This window comes from Elaeis guineensis, chromosome 1, assembly GCF_000442705.2.
Source record: "Elaeis guineensis isolate ETL-2024a chromosome 1, EG11, whole genome shotgun sequence".
Lineage (NCBI taxonomy): Eukaryota > Viridiplantae > Streptophyta > Magnoliopsida > Arecales > Arecaceae > Elaeis > Elaeis guineensis.
In genome coordinates, this window is record NC_025993.2 from 111,914,450 (window position 1) to 111,935,679 (window position 21,230).

General features: G+C 47.8%; 1 pseudogene; it reads right to left on the reverse strand.

Moving 5' to 3' along the window:
• Positions 1-17,233: 17,233 nt before the first annotated feature.
• Positions 17,234-20,289, reverse strand: LOC105038557 (putative 12-oxophytodienoate reductase 11; annotated as a pseudogene).
• Positions 20,290-21,230: the final 941 nt, after the last annotated feature.

The window sequence follows — 21,230 nt, forward strand, 5'->3', positions numbered from 1 at the left end:
GGAGCGTTGGTATATGGCATTTCTAGCGGGGCCGGTTGGACGTTGAGGGGCATTTGAGGAAAGAAAAGAAGAAGTTTCTTGGCCTCTCGACCATCTACGGTCGAGAGTTATGCGTTCAGACGACAATGAAATCTATTTCCCAAATTACCCTCCATGAGTTATTCACGTCATCACACCGTTCTTCTTGAACCCGAACGTTAACCCATTCGTCTCCTTCTCCTTCTCCTTCCTTCTTTTTTTTTTTTCTTTTTCTTTTTTCTTTTGCTTTTGGTTACAAGCGGGTTCGTTGGCCCTCAGTTATTTCGGATCTTCCTCAGTTATTTTGGATCTTCCATCATGACAAGGAATCCAAAAAACCTAAATCAACGCTCAAAGGAGAAAATACTAAAAATTATCCACCAGATCATACCTCAATATGCCCTAATTTCAACCCTTGCATATTTACATATTAAGTTTTTTCTAATGCAAACTAAATGTATAATTAGATTTTACATTTAGAGAGCCATAGTTTTGTCATAAAAGATGTAGAGGATGGTCCTGGTTCAATGGATAAAATTTTTATGATCGGATCGATCATGGAAAGAATTATGATCGAACTGTCATCGTCTGTCACGTTTTTGAAATTAAGTGCATTTATCGTAAAATTGTTGGCTATCGCAACTCTCAAAGATGTAATTTCTTGGAGTAGTGATGGCCACCTATGCATTATAAGTTGGATTACAACGAAATGGATGCACCCTTGCTCCATCTGGGAGGTGCATTTGTATTCCAATCTTACTAGTGTTTGTTAAGTATTGCACACAATTAGGAAATCATAGCTAGTGATGCTTCCTCCAGAGTCCCTTTCCAATGAACTAGCCTTGTTGTCTTTGTCTAGGTGTTTTTATATGACAAGCTAAATTTGATGACTAGTTGAGGAGATTCAAAGCTGTCAATTTCTTCTACCAAGAAAAACAAAAGCTGTCAATTTCTTTGGGAAAAAGAAGGCATGTCGACGCTTGCATTGAAAACTGGCATCAGCAATCTTCCAGCACCTCCATGGCAAATCTCCAACTTTGGTTGCATAAATTAACATTTTTTTTCCTTTTTTCTCTTTTTCTTTCATTTTGATAACAGTTCAGCTCTACTATTACCACCTTTGCTTAGGATTCCTACAACAACAACTATAAGAGTGGGAACTGAAAGAATAAGCCTCCCAACATCGCTTCCTCGCCCTTAATTTCTTCCGTAATTAACAACTAAGGGTGAATGGACCAAACCAAAGTATTCAGGATGCACAATTCGAAATCACTTGGAGAGCTTTACCATATATATGTAATTAAATGGACTTGAGAGGATATGATTCACAATAAATATCCAGAGATGAACAGAAAGAATGAAATAGCAAGATGCAATACTGTTGGGGGATACCGACCGTTCCCGCTCACGACGGCTCATGGTCGGACATACCCGACCGATCGCCCGACTGACCGACCGACCGACCGACCGACCGTCTGACCGACCGACCGACCGACCGACCGACCGATCGACCGACCGTTCGACCGACCGATCGACCGACGGACCGACCAACCGGACGCCATCACCGGCCGATTAACGGCCCTTTACCGACTGAGGATATGTCGGTCGGGCAGACCTTTCCCACTCTCCCGACCGACAGAACCGGAGAGTCCGATGGCCGACTCTCGCAACATGCCCGGCTGATTATCAGAGGGGCCCGAATCTTCGCCCGACGCCACACAAATGGCCACCGACCTAGGGTCGGTCGCTCCTCCGATCGCCGTACAGCTGCCAGAGACTGTCAGCCCTGACAGCGACATGCGGCACTGCCACCTAAGGGCATTATCCCGCCTAGGGCATTGTCAACCCTAGTGATTTGACAGTCCCACGGCGATGTGACACTTTCACGACGACTCTGACAGTCTACAGTGAGTTGACAATTCCTCAATTGTCCGCGCCATTAATGACGGCGCCATACCACGCTCCACTATATATATCGGGGAAGGCAACAGTGCAGAGGACCCCCGAAAAAAAAAAGCAACAGGCTTGCTCTCTCTAACTCTCTCTTTCTCTCTCTCGATTGAGCTCTCTGTCTTCATTTCACTGTTGCCCAGTCAGCTCCCTGACTTGACCGTCGGAGGGTCCCCGTCGGAGTCACCACCGGTCTGTGTGGACTTCTTTTTTTGTAGGCGCTCGTTCCCGGCGACCAGGCGACGAGGGGATTGGTAGCAACAGATTGGCGCGCCAGGAAGGGGCCAGGCCTAGTAGATACTAATGACAAAGATAAGAGCCCAACGATCGAGGGTCACAGGGTCGGCGAGGCGCTCTTCCCATCGGGAAGAGGCCTCTCCGTCACCCTCCGCGACGGAGCCCAGCTCTCCACACCCCGCGGTGACCACGGAGGCGCAGATCACGGCAATCGTACGGCAGATGACCGTGCTGACGGACGCGGTCAAGCGCCTCCAGCAACAACTGGCGGCACGTCCGATGCCCTCCAGGAGCAGCCGCCGACGCCCGCGCCGGTCTCCGTCGTCTCCGCGCGAGCGCCTGCCGCAGCGCTCCCACGGAGAGGAGGAGGGGCGGCCACGACGCGATGCCCGTCAGTCCCAGCAGCTCTCTCCTTCCCTGCTGGAACGGGCGAGGAAGGAGAAGCGACCGCGGACGCCGTCCGCCTCCCTCTCGGAATCTTCCGGAGACTCCACTCCTGGGGTCTCCTAGCACCGACGGACGGACGACTACGAATGCAGGTTCGAGAAAATCGACCGTCGGCTTGCGCAGTTGCAGGTGGATGGACAGAAGTCTTCGAACGACGTCGACTTTCAGACCGCCCAACCTCTCTCCCGACTCATTCTCGACGAACCAATCCCCGGTCGGTTCAAGATGCCGCACGTGGAGCCCTACGACGGATCCACCGACCCAATCGACCACCTAGAGAGCTATAAAGCTCTCATAACGATTCAGGGGGCAACCGACGCTCTCTTTTGCATCGGCTTTCCCGCCACACTCCGTAAGGCTGCCAGGGCCTGGTACTCCGATCTTCGATCGGAAAGTATCCACTCCTTCGGGCAGCTCGAGCACTCTTTCGTGGCTCACTTCAGCACCAGCCGGAAGCCGCCGCGAACGTCGGATAGCCTTTTCTTCCTCAAACAGGGAGAAAATGAGACGCTCCGACACTTCGTGGCGTGATTCAATATGGCCACGCTTGAGGTCCGAGACCTCAACGAAGACATGGCTATCTCAGCCATGAAACGGGGGCTGAGGGCATCCCGATTCACCTACTCCCTGGACAAGACCCTCCCCCGTACATATGCCGAATTGCTGGAGCGCGCGTACAAGTATATGCGCGCAGACGAAGGGGCCTCCGACCGACGCTCAACCAAGTTCAAGGGTCCGAAGGAAAAACGAAGGAAGGGTCGGGACCCCGCTGAGCCCAGCAGGCCCCCGACCGATGGTCGGGTCTCGACACCACGACGGAACCAAAAGTCGCCCCGGCGGCAGACTCCAAGGCCGACACGTCCCAGGTATGATTCCTACACTCCTCTCTCCGCCCCCCGTGTGCAGATTTTGATGGAGATCGAGGGGAAAGAATATCTGCGACGGCCTCCGCCTTTGAAGGCAAAAGGCCTCGACCGATGAAAGTACTGCCGATTCCATCGGAGCCACGGCCACAACACCGAGCAATGCATCCAGCTTAAGGATGAGATCGAAGCTCTCATCCACCGAGGGTATCTCGATAAATTCTGAAGGAACCCACCGACTCAACCTGTGGCCGACCGATGACCCCAGCCGACTAAGGAAGCGACCACCAATCAGCCGACAGCCGGGGTCATCAATATGATTTCCAAACGACTTGGCCCGGGGACGTCTGCTAAGGGAGAGCCCACGAAGAAGCCGCGCCCGGACGACGTGATTACTTTTACAGAAGAAGACGCTCGGGGCATCCAAACTCCCCATGACGATGCTGTTGTTGTTTCGGCAACAATAGCAAACTATGATGTAAAAAGAATTTTTGTAGATAATGAAAGTTCGACAAATATTTTATTTTACTCGATCTTCTCCCGGATGCAACTATCAACCGACCGACTCAAGAGGGTCTCCACGCCCTTGATAGGTTTTGCCGGGGACGCCATCGTGACGGAAGGAAAAATTACCCTGCCTCTGACGGCCGGCACCGAACCACGGCAAAGTACGGTTCATTTGACTTTCGCGGTTGTCCAAGTGCCTTCGACCTACAACGCCATACTTGGACGATCCGGACTTAACGCCCTCAAGGCAATCATCTCGACGTACCATCTCCTCGTTCGGTTTTCGACAAGGAACGGGGTCGGGGAGATGCGCGGGGACCAACAGCTCGCTCGCCGATGCTTCCAGATCTCCGCTCAGAACGACGAGTTGAGGGGTTCCCTGACGATCGATAAACTGGACCAGCAGGAGGAGGAAGAACGGGGCTCACCGGCCGAGCAACTCGTGTCAATCCCGATTGTGGGAGACCCCGACCGAAAGGTATGGGTTGGGTCTCAATTACCCGACCCAGAACGGCGACGATTGACAAGGCTGCTAACGGCCAACGCCGACATATTTGCTTGATCGGCAGCAGATATGTCGGGCATCCCCCCAGAGACAATAACCCACCGACTCAACAACGACCCGACGATGAGGCCGGTGAGGCAGAAGAAAAGGTCCTTCGCTCCCGAAAGACAGAGGGCCATCAGCGAGAAAGTGGACAAGCTGCTCGAGGCGGGCTTCATCAGAGAAGCCACGTATCCCGATTGGCTCGCCAATGTTGTCATGGTTAAGAAAGCCAACGGAAAGTGAAGGATTTGCATCGACTATACCGACCTGAATCGGGCCTGTCCAAAAGATAGTTTTCCACTTCCAAAGATCGATCAGCTGGTGGATGCGACGTCTGGATTTCGACTGCTCAGCTTCATGGACGCCTTTACCGGGTACAACCAGATCCGGATGGTGCCTGAAGACGAGGAGCACACTGCCTTCGTGACCCCCAAGGGCCTCTACTGTTATCGAGTGATGCCCTTCGGGCTGAAGAACGCTGGCGCCACCTACCAACGACTTGTCAATAAGGTCTTTAAAGATCAGATCGGGCGCAACATGGAGGTATATGTGGACGACATGCTGGTGAAAAGTGCGCAGATTTCAGATCACGTTCAGGACCTCGAAGAGGCCTTCCGCACTCTACATCAACATCGAATGAAGCTGAATCCGACTAAGTGCACTTTCGGGGTAACCTCGGGGAAGTTCCTCGAATTCCTCATTTCTCGGAGAGGGATCGAGGCCAACCCTGAGAAAATAAAGGCGATCATCGACATGCGTCATTCGAACACCAAGAGGGAGGTCCAGCAACTGAACGAAAAGTTGTCGCTCTCAGCCGGTTCATTTCTCGATCAGCTGAGAGGTGCCTCCCGTTTTTCAAAACTTTGCGGCAGGCGAAGGGTTTTTCTTGGTCGGATGAGTGCCAACGGGCCTTCGAAGATCTGAAGAAGTACTTGACTTCCCCACCGCTGCTCGTGAAGCCGCAGGTCGGGGAGACCTTGTATCTCTATTTGGCCACCTCCTCTGAGGCGGTCAGTTCGGTGCTCGTCCGAGAAAATGAGAGCCGAACCCATCAGCCCATCTACTATACCAGCAAAGTGCTCCGCGGTGCTGAAGCCCGATATTCGGAGACGAAAAAGATGATTTTCACCTTGACCATCTCCGCACAACGACTCTGCCCATACTTCCAAGCTCATGCCATAGTGGTTCTCACCAACCAGCCTCTGAGGGCGATCTTGCGCTGACCGGACACATCGAGATGACTGGCGAAGTGGGCGATGAAGCTCAGCGAGTTCGACATACAGTACCGACCGCGGCCTGTCTTGAAGGCTCAGGTCCTGGCCGACTTCATCGCCGAGTGCCCGACCACCGACCAAGGGTCGGGAGCTGCAGACTCGAGAGGAGATGCGGTCCCCAAGCTAGACCCGGTCTCCACCTGGGTACTACACATCGACGGAGCTTCAAACGCTCAGGGGAGCGGGGCTGGGTTCCTGCTCACCAACTCAGATGGTGTGGTCACCGAGTACGCCCTCCGATTCGACTTCAAAGCCTCCAATAACCAAGCCGAGTACGAAGTGCTCCTCGCCGGCTTGAGGATGGCGAGGGAACTGGGCGTCGACAGCCTCCAGGCGTTCTCTGATTCTCAGCTGATCGTGGGGCAGGTCAAAGGTGAATTCGAGGCGCGAGATCCGACCATGGCCAAATATCTCCAGAAAGTGAAGGACCTCGTAGCGCGCCTCAGGTATTTTAAAATTTTCCACATCCTTAGGTCGGAGAACGCCCGTGCCGACGCACTCTCCAGACTGGCGACTTCGGCTTTCGACTCTTTGGGTCGGACGTTCGTGGAGAACCTCGAGCAGCCGAGTGTCAATCGAATCGAAGAAATACTGCAGTTAGCAGCTGAACCAAGCTGGATGGATCCGATTGTTCGGTTCCTGACTGACGGAATCAGTCCTGAAGATCCCACGAAGGCCAAGCGGCTCCGATGGTCGGCCTCCCAATATGTGATCATGGATGGCCGACTCTACAAAAGGTCGTTCTCCCTTCCCTTGCTTAGGTGCTTGGGACCGACCGACGCAGACTACGCTCTCCGAGAAGTGCACGAAGGGATCTGCAGAAATCACTTAGGGGGCAAGTCTCTAGCCTACAAAGTCCTGCGACAGGGTTACTACTGGCCCACCATGAGGAAGGACGCGGCTGAGTTGGTCCGGAGGTGCGAACCTTGCCAGAAGTACGCTAACGTGCAACACCGACCGGCCAGCCAAATCGCTCTCATTGTCGCTCCATGGCCTTTCGCTCAGTGGGGGGTCGACATTCTCGGTCCTTTCCCTCCAGCAACGGGTCAAAAAAAATTCATAGTTGTCGCCATCGACTACTTCACCAAGTGGGTGGAGGCCGAACCCCTGGCGCAGATTATCGAACGAAAGATGGAGGACTTTGTCCAAAAATCCATCATCTTCAGGTTCGGGTTGCCGCATACTATCATCACCGCAATGGGCGGCAATTCGACAACCAAGACTTCAGGGATTTCTGCGCAAGATTTCACATCACGCACCGACTGACTTCGGTCGGGCACCCACAGTCCAATGGCGAAGTCGAGGTGACCAACCGGACCATACTACACGGGCTCAAAACTCGATTAAACAAAGCCAAAGGCCTCTGGGTCGACGAGCTAGGCTCCGTTTTGTGGGCTTACCGAACGACCCCCTGCGTACCGATAGGGGAGTCGCCTTTCGGTTTGGCTTATGGGATGGAGGTGATGATCCCACTTGAGATTGGACTACCGTCTACGCGGGTCGAGCGGTACCAAGAGCCGGACAACTTCGATTGTCGGAGGGCCGATTTAGACCTCCTCCCCGAACTGCGAAATGAGACTCAACTTCGCATGGTTTCATACCGACAGAAGGTGGCCCGATATTACAATGCCAAAGTCAGACCAAAGCTCTTCAGGCCTGGTGACTTGGTCCTGAGAAGGGCGGAGGTCTCGAAGCCCCTGGACCAAGGGAAGCTGGCTCCGAACTGGGAAGGGCCCTACGTGGTAGCAGACACCTATGGGCCAAGGGCTTATCGACTAGAGACTTTGGAAGGAAAATCCATTCTCCGAACATGGAACGCCGACAACCTGAAGTTGTATCACCAATGAACTTTGTACTCATTCGTTCGGAATACAAATCCAGTTTGAAATTTCGGAGTTTTAACTCTTCGACTGACGATCGACGCTCACCAAGGTCGAGCACCGACGTGCCGACTCGGACTTGGTATCCGCCTGGGACCGACGGCACCATCGTCGATGATACATCAGACTCTTACAAAGACCGATGGACGGGAGTCACACTCCTTCGACGATCGACGAAACATCGGACTCTTACAAAGATTGATGGACGGGAGTCACACTCCCACGACGATCGACGAAACATCGAACCCTTACAGGGACTGATATATCTATATTGACGGGAGTTGACACCCCTTCTACGGTCGTACTTTCAGACCAGATAATCGGCTAACCTACCGACTGAGCCCCGATCAAAGAAAGGCGGAATGCCTATGCGACCGCCCTCGTGACCTACCGACCTAGCTACGGTCGGTCGAAGGATATTCGACTTGCCACCGTCTATCGCACGATGCGACCTCAGTCGCGTCCATGACTCACCGACCGAGCTACGACCGACCGGGAGATATTTGGTTTACCACCGTATATCATGAGGCGCAGTATGGATACCCGACACAAGGGTATCGGGATCTGACTTATCGGTGCTTCCCTGACTAAATGCGCCCGACGACATTCGACTGAACGCGTCGGAAGAGACCCGACTACCGAACCTTTATCCGGCGGTCGGTCGACTTCCGACTCAACGAACGCGCCCGACTCACGGTCGGGGGAAGGACGCCCGACTTACGACCTCGACCGTCGAAGGCCGATCCAAAGTCGGGACTTGTTCTACCTTCGTGGCGGCGCGAGTTGCCGAACGTCCTAAACAACCTATATGAGTTGGCAACTTACGTGTTCAGATGCATTCTGCAACACATGAAAGAAAGAAAGACAGGCAGAAGGAAAAAAGTTTAAGTCCAAGACTGATTTCATTCAAGGTCAAAAGAAGCTTACAAAGCCAGGCCGAAGCCCAGTTACAAGTGTTCTAAGAAGAAAAAACAAAAAGGATAAAAGATGACGGGGCTGCGGTCATCCTTCCGAGTCAATCTCCTCGATCGATGGAAGGTCGGGGATGACCGGCGTGTCCACCGCGATCGGCACTGGGTCGACGGTCGAAGCAGGATCGTCGGTCGGCAAGGGACTGGCAGTCGATGCCGGGTCACGAGTCGTAGCCGTCTCTCCTTCAGCAGCTTGTTTCTGGACGGCCTCTCCCGCCACGGTGATGCCTCCCGACGAAGGGTCGGCCATCTCTTCCGTGACTTGGTCCTCGGCTCCTGGCGGGACGATACTGCTGAGGTCCAGCTCCGAGTACAGGGCTTGGACCGCATCCCGACCGTCCTCCTACCCCACCCAGTACGACGCGAAGCCAGACTCCAACATTTCCTCCCGGTACTGGTCGGTGGCGCGGAAGTCTTCCATCGCCCGACTTGCCGACTCCTTCGCCGACCTTGCTTCCTCTTTCGCCCGACCGAGAGAGTCCCTTGCTGACTCTGCCTCTGCCTTCGATATGTCGGCGTCGGCCTGGGCGATTGACAGATCCTCCTCAGCTTTGGCGAGCTTCTCCAGGCTGACCCGGAGCTGCTCGCGCTCGCCCTCGAGTTCGGCGGCGACGCCGTCACGCTCGCGCCGTAGACGATGCACGGTCCGACCCTTGCGTTTGGCTTCTTTCCGGGCCGACTTGAGCTCGGACCCGAGACGAGAGACCTCGTCCACCAGTTTCGCCTCTCGATCGGTCGACTGCTTCAGGTGGTCGACCAGCATTGCCCGGTCGGCTTCGGCCGCCGCCGCCCTGTCTTTCCAAGCCATCCGGACGTTCCCGAACCTCCGATACCCGGCTTCGAGTTCGGACATGGTGTAGATCAGCTGCCGACGTAAGCGTTTCGTCAGGAAAACAATGAAAATATTAAGGAAGGAAGAGGCGAAGCGGAACTTACCTCGACCATGGTCGGGTAGAACGAAGATAGCATCTCGGTCACTTGCCGAGACCTCAGCGCCTCCACGTCGGCTGGGAGGAGGATCCCCTGGCACAACCTCCTGGCCAGGTTGTGGTCGGCCAGCGCCGATGCACCTTCGGGGAACTGAGCGCTGGGCGGCACAGTCCGACTCCCCGACCTCGTGTCGTCCGCGGGGTCCATCGGGGCTTTCCCCCGATCGGCCACCCCATCCGGCGGAACCGGCAGGGAGGGGATGCTCGAGTTTGACGCAGCACCCCCCGTTGCGGCTGCAGATGCCGTCGGTTGATGTTCGGGTTCCCGAACATCATCCGGTGCCACACCTGCCGGCGAAACCGCCGATGTCCCTTCCGCCGCTTCCTCCGTCGGCCTCCCCTTCGGTTGCGCTGCCGGAGCCGCGAGTGCTATCACCGGCTCTGACTGGTCGGTCGCCGACGCCTCGACGGTCGGCACCGCTGTGGAAGGCTTCTTTGGTGGACGCGAAGGTCCTGCCCCCGATGCCGGCCTCTTCCTCGCTGCGTACTGTCGGATCTCGGCATCGGTCGGCCGCATCCTCGGAGGTGTCCCTGCGATACCGACAGAAATATTAATCTAAGAACCGGAATAAAGGTCGAATGAAAAGAGAACCGAGGGATCGGGCGATACCTAGTCGGGGGACCAAGCTCAGGCCAGCGTCATAGAGAGCTTGTTCGGTGACAAGCTCCCTCTGCTTCGGGACCGATATGTCCTTGAGTCGGTGGAAGTCCTCCCGGTCGTCCGCCTCCACCCGACTGTTCTCGTTTGCTTCGGTTCGGGGCACGCCCCAGCGAGAAGGGAAGCCCCAGGGAGAAGAAGATGAGACAAAGAAAAACTGGTTCTTCCACCCGTGGATGGACGACGGAAGACCAGTGATGAAGGAAAGACCCTTTCGGGGGTTGAAGAGCCACCACCCTCGGGCCTTAGGGTGGGGTCGGAGCACAAAAAATGCCCGGAAGAGCGAGATGCGAGGGTTGGTCGGCAGAAGCTGACACAACAAAGCGAAGCTGATTATTAGTCGGACGGAGTTCGGCGCCAGTTGTGCCGGACAAAGCCCGTAATAATCCAGCAGATTTCGGACGAACTCCGAAATCGAAAGCCGAAGACCCGCGCGGAGATCTTTGACGTACAGCACCAATTGGCCCGGTGGAGGGTTGTTAACCCGACCGCCGACCCCTGGGGCGGAAAGTTGAAACTGCTCCGGGATGCGATACTGATCCCGAAGCCGATCAACGTTCGGCCTCGAAAGCGAGGAAACCTCAACTTTCGGAGTCGACCGAGGGTCATCGATCGAATTTCCCGATCGAGCCCCCCGAGATGGATTTCCGACCATCGCACCAGAACCGAGGGAAAGGCGAGGCCGGAGAAGAAGAAGAAGAGGAAGAAGAAGGAGAAGAAGAAGAAGAAGAAGAAAGAAGGAAAGGATCACGAACCCCAGGAGACCGGAAGGGGAGGCAGCTGCCGGCGACGACGGAGAAATCACTCGGACAGAGTCTCTGCAGCAAATTATTCAGGGTGGGGCTTCGAGCGCAGGTGGCCCTATATATATAGGGCCGTTCAATGGCCAAGATGACCCCACGCCGACCGAGGTCTCCCGGATGGGCGACACGTGGCGGCATCTGGGCCCTCCCTTCAGCCCGGTGGATCGGCGCGCCCATCCCGGGAAGGCCGCACCGCCTTCATTTAATGCGAAAGGCGCCGGCCCAACCACCTCCGACATGTGGCGAAAGGGCCGTGGTTCCGAATTAAATCGCCCGCGGCGATTCGCGTTCCCGATGGGATGCCTGGCAGCGCCCCGCGCCCCCAGAATCGGCGCTGGGCGGCGATTTGCATTCCCCAAAAGGCGCCGGGCACCCGATCGCCTGACGCAAATCGTCCGGCACCCGATCGCCTGACGCAAATCGTCCGGCACCCGATCGCCTGACACCAAATCGTCCGGCACTCGACCGTCCGACATAACATCTGACGCTGACAAGACGGGACGCCTGACACCGATGTAACGTCTGATGTCAGCGAATCGCTCGGCATTCATGAGACACCTGACATCGTATCGACTCGCTGTACGGTCGGGTTGTGGCATACGACGAATCCACTCCTTTTCGCCCGGCGTTGCTGCCCAAACGGAGGCATCGACCAGCGCACCGTCCGACTCAGGAGTGGAGGGGGGCAACTGTTGGGGGATACCGACCGTTCCCGCTCACGACGGCTCATGGTCGGACATACCCGACCGACCGCCCGCCCGACCGTCCGACCGACCGACCGACCGATCGATCGATCGACCGTTCGACCGACCGATCGACCGACGGACCGACCGACCGGATGCCATCACCGGCCGATTAACGGCCCTTTACCGACTGAGGATATGTCGGTCGGGCAGACCTTTCCCACTCTCCCGACCGACAGAACCGGGGAGTCCGATGGCCGACTCTCGCAACATGCCCGGCTGATTATCAGAGGGGCCCGAATCTTCGCCCGACGCCACACAAATGGCCACCGACCTAGGGTCGGTCGACTCCTTCGATCGCCGTACAGCTGCCAGAGACTGTCAGTCCTGACAGCGACATGCGGCACTGCCACCTAAGGGCATTATCCCGCCTAGGGCATTGTCAATCCTAGTGATTTGACAGCCCCACGGCGATGTGACACTTTCACGGCGACTCTGACAGTCTACAGTGAGTTGACAATTCCTCAATTGTCTGCACCATTAATGACGGCGCCATACCATGCTCCACTGTATATATCGGGGAAGGCAACAGTGCAGAGGGCTCCCGAAAAAAAAAAGCAACAGGCTTGCTCCCTCTAACTCTCTCTTTCTCTCTCTCGATTGAGCTCTCTGTCTTCATTTCACTGTTGCCCAGTCACCTCCCTGACTTGACCGTCGGAGGGTCCCCGTCGGAGTCACCACCGGTCTGTGTGGACTTCCTTTTTTGCAGGCGCTCGTTCCCGACGACCAGGCGACAAGGGGATTGGTAGCAACAAATACTAATTCATGAAATGATTACTCGATTCTAAGAACAATTAATCTATTTGTGACTGTTAGAAAAGCAAGTGAAAAGAAGGTTCTGACCTATGAGAAAGATCAAATTTGCCCATCTTGTGTGGAGTCGGAAGAGGGATGGCTGCCATCTTAAGGGAAAATTATGTAGGTAGTGGAGTCGCTTTTCTTTTGCTTTCCTGGTTCGTCTTTGCTTGGCCACCCGGGATCGTTGGGATGTGGCATTTCTAGCGGGGCCGGTTAGACGTTGAGGGGCATTTGAGGAAAAGGAAAGAAGAAGTTTCTTGGCCTCTCGACCATCTACGGTCCAGTTATGCGTTCAGACGGCAATGAAAGCAATTTCCCAAATTGCCCTCCATGAGTTATTCACATCATCACACCTTTCTTCTTGAACTCGAACGTTGACCCCTTCTTCTTCTTCTCCTTCTTTTTTTTTTTCTTTTTTTTTGTGGTTACAAGCGGCTTCATTGGCTCTCGATTATTTCGGATCTTCCATCATTGCATATGTCGTGGCAACGAATCAAAAAAACCTAACTCAACGCTTAACGGAGAAAATACTAGAAATTATCCACCAGATCATGCCTCAATATGCCCTAATTTCAAGCCTTGCATATTTACATATTAAGTTTTTCCTAATGCAAACTAAATGTACAATTAGATTTTACATTTAAAGAGCCATAGTTTTGCCATAAAAGATGTAGAGGACGGTCCTAATTCAATGGATAAAATTTTTATGATCGGATCGATCATGGAAAGAATTATGATCGAATTATCATCGTCTATCACGTCTTTAAAACAAGCCGCGCGCGTAATACTAAAAAAATAAAAATAGATAAATCCTAAGGGGTTATGTAATATTTATCAAAACTGTCCAAATATCCCTAGGACTTATCTATTTCTATTTTCTTAGTATGTGCGTGCTGTCAGGCGAAATCCGTGACAGTGCGGCATGCTTCGGAGCCATGACAAGCGATGACAGTCTGACCATAATTTCTTCTATGTTTGGTCTGACCATAGAAATTTTATCCTGATTCAACTGCCTAAACGGTTGGACTAGCTTCTTTCACAGATTTTGAATATATTCGAGCTAAATTTGGAGTATATCTCTCTTTTTTTTTCCTCCCTCCGTAAGATCTCAAATTATCATTTTTTCATGATCATCTACGCCACCTGGCTTCGTTCAGGTCCATGTGCCAGATTTATTTTTTTTATTTACTAAAAACCTTCCATTCAAGGTGTTGCTCCCCAAACCCACCCATTAAGCTGAGTATATGACTCAATTGCGCATCTCCCAAGCATATCCATGCAAGTTCCATGGATCCGAACCTAGCACCCCATACCATGAAATATGAGATAATAGTTCACATTCCAAAACACAACGAAATATTTTCATAAACAACATAGTTTTTCAAATATAAAGTTTAGATACATCTAGTACTGGATAATCTACCAACTCCTCACCCCTACGATCCCGAAACATAATCTAGCAGCCTCATGTGGCTCTGAAGACGACACCAAAGTTTGGAAGTGGGGCTCCTCTTCGAAGTTTTGAGTTCGAAATAGTTATTTCTTCCTGATGCACAGTGAAGTTACATCCCATTTTGACAGCATAGTTTGGAAGCTAGCTCTAGATTCTTGAGAAAATTAAAATTTTTAATTGGCTATGCTACCGCATTAATAAAATCCTCACTGCCGATATTTTAGCCAAAAAGAAGTACGGGTGGATAATTTATGCCCATTATGTTGTATTAATAGAGAGTCGACAAATTATCTCATGCTTGGGTGCATGCACCTATATATGCTCAAACCTTCTGGGGCCTCCTACTTCAAAATCTCAACATTTGCCCTCTACCTCTAGAGATATATGACCTCTTGACTAGTTAGAGAAGCAGAACCCGAACTAAAAATCTCTCCCCAGCTTTGGAGTGTTTAATAGCAATGGGTTGCTAGACCTTGTGGAAGGAACAAAATAGCAGATGCTTTAATTTTGAAGCCACAGTCTCCCCAAAGGCAATGAAGCAACCGGCAACTCTTTGTATAAGCTGGATGTCTGTACATGGAGATTAGTAACTTGAGCAGGTGCGACGGTCTTTACAGGCCATTCTCCAAAACACAACCACCTCATCGCTATCTATTTAGGGGTAGAAGTCCTTCCCTAAGAGAAGGAAATATTTGGTTTGGGCAGTGAGGAACAGGACCATACAGCATTTCTACATACAAAGACAAACGATGGTTTTGTTTACTTAAACAATGCATTAGTTTTAGTCTTTTGCCTGTGGGTGTGATGATGTCTGTCGGTTGAAAGGATGGATGAAAGACACTTACGCGGATGTTGCTTTTTGGAAAAGAATTTGTATATGAAGAGGCACTGCTTAATTGCCATCAATGAACACTCGAGGGAAGTGACTCACTTCCTCCATTGCTTCTCAAAAAAAAAAAAAAAAAGTTTAATAAAAATCTTCAAACACATTGTTGCCACTAAAAATTAATTTGATTAGGCCATCGATCTTGCTGGTGTGCTGCAAGACTCGACAAGGTGGCACATGAACCTAGAGAATTGGTTGGAGATCTTGATATGCCTTGGATGATGGATGATGGTGGTTGGATTTTCAGTCCAATACTGAGACCAGTCTTGATACACCGCAAACATGGAAGCCTGCTTGCTGAAGAGTGTCCAACAAGTGATGTTTTGATGCATAAGTTAGATAAACCCTCAAGAAAACAAGAGAGGTGCTATGTAAGTCGTAGAGAGATCTAAACTTGAGAGCATAGAGAGTTTAGGAATTAGAATCCAATACCAGGTAGATTTCACTTAACTTACTTAGGGTATCCCCTAGAGCAATTTATATCGACGAGGACTGGAATCTTGGGATGTGCAAGATGGACATTTTCGATAATTGCTCTCATATCTGTAAAATATCGTGCAGATAAATTATCTATGCATCTCATAGTAATGGAAACCATTTTGCTATTGTAGGCCAAATGTAACCATGCGAGATACCCAGGCATCTCCACCCACCTTCGGACTAGCCATGTGACGAGAACTGATTGGCTAAGGTAAAGGCTTATTGTGCCTAGCTTATGGTAAGCTCTGGTTGATCAGATTGGCCATGTTAGTTGTGATCGGTTTCGAGATATATCAAATGCACAAACTAGCATATATATAAATGGTTAATGATAAATATTAGCAGATATTTCATACTATTTGTAGCTGCTATATATAATTAAAAGAGCAAAACTACCGAGAATTCATATGCCAGCAAATTAGTATTTAACTTTTTATATTTATTGTTCAACAAATCCAATATATGGATCACATGCTATCAAAAAAACATTGACAACACATATATTATATATTACCAAAATAATAGTTCCATTCAAGAGTGGTTTCAAATGAATTACTTGATCCAGGAGAATCATCTGGCTTGATGTTCATCACTTTGGTTGCTATAGGTAAGGCTATATAGAATCTACGAGCATGACCTATTGTATTGAGGAGTCGAATCACATATCAAATTTTTTAAGACCATAGCTTGGTTGTGCAATGTCCGATTGGATGATCTTTTATTTTAAAAAAAATAGATAATTTTTCGAGATCTATGCTGTGGCTTTGCTCTTTAAAAGATGTTGTATAATTACATTTTAGGCCCAAATTTCATTATTTGGATCTCAAAATAGGTTGGTCAAATCGATTTTTTTCAAGTAAACATTTGATTACATATATCTTCCAATTATCAGGAAAGAATTAAGCATAGTGACTCATGGTAAAGTTGGTATAAAATGATTCTTCGATAATTAATTCAATGCATTTTATCTTATTTTAATATACTATAGTTTTTATCTTAGGAGCAAGAGTAACTTATCTTTCACTATTGTAGCCCAGCATTACTTCTCTTAACCATCTACTTCTGATGATAGTATGATGGTGGTGAAAATCCTCACTTGGAGCCATACCACTCTCTATCTTTCTTTTGTTATTTTTCGACTAATCCAATGTTAGTGACATGCCTTGCACGCACCGATCCCCGCTATTTGCCCTATCACTACTTGTCTCTGCCATTGGATGGAACTCCACCTATGAACCCGGATGACATATACGATTGGAATGAAAAGAAGTAGCTGTACAATAATATCCTTGAAACTAGTCAACTACAACCTTTTAATGTCATTCGGTTCAAACCACCCACATTATGGCAGATTCCTAGCAGCTTTGATTTCTTCCCAAGTGCAACTCTAATTTTAGCCTCAATAGCAAAGGAAGCAGCAAATAAAGAAGCATCATCCTTTATTGATTGATGGAAAAGAAGGCCCCACTATGATTTTAGATTTAATTACAATCCCACAGTGTGATACTCGTACAAAATTCCAGCCATTAGACATAGAGATAGTTATATATAGCAGAATGAAGGATTGGCATATGCTAAGCACATGAAGAGCAATACCCCTGAATATAACTACATGATTGACCAATAATTCAATTTAAATATAATTTTGTTATGGAATAAGTTGCAAGATTCTATATATGAAAATAGATACAAAATGTCTATCATTATTTTTCCTTTGTAACAATGAAGGTTAGTTTGAGCATTCTAGGAATGGGTAATCTGTATATCCAACAACAGGATCTAATGTGTAGAATGTAGACCTATCATACTTGTTAAGAGAAGCATTAAGCTCAAATCTTTTAGGCAAGTCAGGATTAGCCAAAAATCAATGACCATATGCCACCAAATTAGTGTAACCTTCTGCCATGACCTTGTTCCCTTCCTCTCTATCATATCCTCCAGCAGCAATAAAAATTCTTCTGAAAGCCTTCCTCATTGGAAGCAGTCTGTGAGGTACTTGGCATCTTCCATCCACAATGCTCATCCTAGGCTCAACCATATGGCAATATACAATGCCATACTTGTTCAGTGCCTCAACCATGTAAAGTCGAAGGGCTTCTGGATTTGAGTCCCAGCACTCCATGTAGTCGGTGAAGGGTGAGAGATGTATTCCAACTCTATCTGCTCCGATCTTTTTGACGATGGCTTCGACTATTTCTAAAGCAAAGTGACATCGTTTTCTAAGTTCCCACCATACTCATCAGTTCGATCATTGACGCTATTTTTCATGAATTGTTCAATAAGGAAGCCATGTGCACCATGAATTTCAATTCCATCAAAGCCTGTGAATCAAAAAAAATATACATGAATTATTTGTTATGTTGGTGATATTATGTGCATGCAACATGCTTAAGTTTTTTCCTTCTTCCTTTTCTTTTATAGTAATAGAACTAAATGAAGAAACACGGGGGCTAGAGTATATAAATTACCAGCTTCAATAGCATTTCTTGCTGCAATTTTGAAATCATTGACAATGTGAGGAATTTCCTCAGTTCTTAATCTCCGGGGAGGAGAGTACTCTTCAATGGTATCGTTGTGAAGGGTTACAGGTTTGATTCCCCTATCCATGCTAGAAATGGATGCTTGTCCATTAGGTTGGTAACCTATGTATGTAAGAGACAAATATGTTAGAAGTATATCTAATTAGCACTTTTTTCCTTCTCTTTTATGCAGATACTATACTATTACGATGATTTATGGCAATTTGTGTGCATGTATCTCAAGGAATGTCATATATTTCTATAGGCATCAAACCAAAACCCTTTGATCACCTTTTTTTTCTTTGAGATTAAACAGGGCAAAGAACAGCAGTAAATGCATACATATGTAACACTACAGCATAGAACAATACCATAATGAGAGACCCTCCCCACATGCCACAGTTGGCAGAAGAACACCCCACCCTTGGCATGGACGGCATCCACAATTGGCTTCCAAGCTTCCATCTGTTTCTTTCTCCATATTCCAGGAGTCTCAAAATATCTGACAAATAAATGAGCCCCCAAAAACAAAAAGAGAATGAGATGTTTGCCTTCAAAAATGGTAGATTAAGCAAAGAATTGGCCATTTGAAGGATCTTATAAAGTCTCTGCTTTAGAATAGATATGATAGAATGGATTGGAGCTTCCAATGATCATACCCATGGGCCGTATCCGAGATCCCACTAGATTCGGCTATGAGAAGTCCTCCCTTGGTGGTCCTCTGAGAGTAGTACAAGATAGCATGTGGTTGTGGAACATTACTATAGGATCTTGATCTTGCCAATGGTGCTCAAACAATTCTGTGTATAATGCCAATGGAAATATTGTTTTATATTAAAAATTCAAATAAAGTTAAATAATGATAAGGATTTTGTGATAAATATAGATATTCAACGTAACTTTATTACTAGTATATAAAATTTTCATCCAATGCTGTTTTTTGAGTGAGGTCACACTTCCTTGCTTAAAAAATGCACTCTCTCTCCAGTTTGGAGGGAAGAAATTTTAGCCTTCTATCTCAAATCCGTTTTGCCTGATGAACTAGCTCGGTTGCCTTGATTTAGGTGTTCTCATATGACTTGGGGACTAACAGAGATTGAGGAGGTATTTGGTTGGGAGGAGTGAGGGTTCAGAATCGGAATCGAAATGGATGACTCCCATTCCAATCGTTTGGTTAGGAGGAGTCCCATTCTAATTTTGATTCCGAGATAGAATAGGAATGGCTCAATCTATATAGAACTCAATTCCTACTCTCATCTATAGATTCAATTTTTCATTTTAATTCCGATTTCGATTCTGATTTCAGTCACGAACCAAACACTTCGAGAGATTTGGCCATTCCAATTCTAATTCCAAATCATTTTGATTTTCATTCCTATTCTGATTCCGATTGCGAACCAAACACCTCCTGAAAGTTGTCATTGTCTTTAGGAAGAAGAAGGTATATGTCTTCTCTAGCATTGAAGATTGGCATCGGCAATCTTCCAGCACCTCCAAGGCGAATCTCCCACTTTGGTTGCATAAATTAGCATTTTTTGCTTCTTTTTTTCCTCTCATTGTGATGACAATTCAGCTCTATTCTTCCCATGCACCTTAATTTGCTTAGGATTTTAACAACAACCGTAAGAGTGGGAACTAAAGCAATAAGCCTACCAACAATGATTAACAACCAAAAATAAATTTGTGAGGATTCGTATGGATATATATTTATTCCTACATCAGTTATTTACTGAGAAGATCTTAGGTGCTTATATAGGAGTAAGAAATCCAAATAATATCCTTTGACTAATTTTTTTGAATGAAGTTCTGAGTTGTTATAAATGGTATCAGAGTGGTTCCAGCCTATAACTTATGTAGATTAGAGAATACTACAGTATGGATTTATTAGGCTGACAACAGATCGATCGTAATGTTTGTGAATAGATGTATGGATTTGGTCTTTAATCTGATAAGGATGTCAAGGTTTAAATGGAGAGAGTATGTAGGGATCTATGTGGGAGTGTGTTTAGTTTCACATCGATTATTTGTTGAGAAGATCTTGAGTACTTATACATAATAAAAAAATTTAAATAATATTTTTTGATTAATTTTTTTGAATAAAATCTTGCTTTGTTACAAAATTAATGGACGAAAAGCAAGTGAGAAAAGATACTAACCCATGAGAAAAATCAAATTTGCCCATCTTATGCGGGGTCAGAAGAGGGATGGCAGCCATCTCAAGTAAAATTTATGTAATGCAGATCGTGCGGCCTCTATTTCTTGTGCTTTCCTGGTTCTCCTTCTGTTTGGCCACCTGAGAGTGTTGGCATGGTATTTATGGGGAGGTTGGATAGATGTTGAGGGGCATTTGAGGAAAAGAAAAGAAAAGAAAATCAAACGGCAGCAGGGAGGCTCGCTGCAAGGCTCCAGCGCGTAATTTGAAACGAAAAGGAGAGCTGGTACATCGAATGTGGCCGCGTTCTGTCACTCGATCGAAGTGAAAATCTATTTCCCAAATTGCCCTCATGATTGATGCACCCGGTCAACACTAAATTAGGCGCCGTTAGTTTCACCTTTGCAAATTGGCGACCGTCGATTATTTCGAGTCTTCCGTCATGGCATACGCTATGGCACAGCGGCAAAAGCAAAACCAGGGAACCCAACTCATCGTATTTTCGCAATCACATACCCTATGCAAGACGTCACATCTCAAAACTACCACTTGTATAATATTTAATTTTATATATTTGCTGCACAATAAATTTAATATATATATATATATATATATATATATATATATATATATATATATTATGTATGTATGTATGTATGTTTCACGTATCATCAAAATAACAATTCCAATGTATGCATCATATAGTATTAAAATAATATTTCCATTAAATAGTCATTTTTTATATATATTATTTGATTCAGGATAATATTAATAAAGCTATATATGATCCAAAAATAAGATATATCATATTGGAAAGTCGAATCACATGAAAATTTTTTTAATACCATAACTTAATTGTGCAATGGTTAATTGAGATTCATTTTTAAAAAAATTGAACTATTTTTTTAGATCTATAATGTGGAACTATCTCTTAAAAAATATAGCACATCCGATGATCTTGTCCAAATTTTAGTATTTAAATTTTAAATAGATTAGTCAAATTAAAAAAAAAATTAGAAAAAATTTTAATGAGATAAATTTTAAAAGATTTAGGA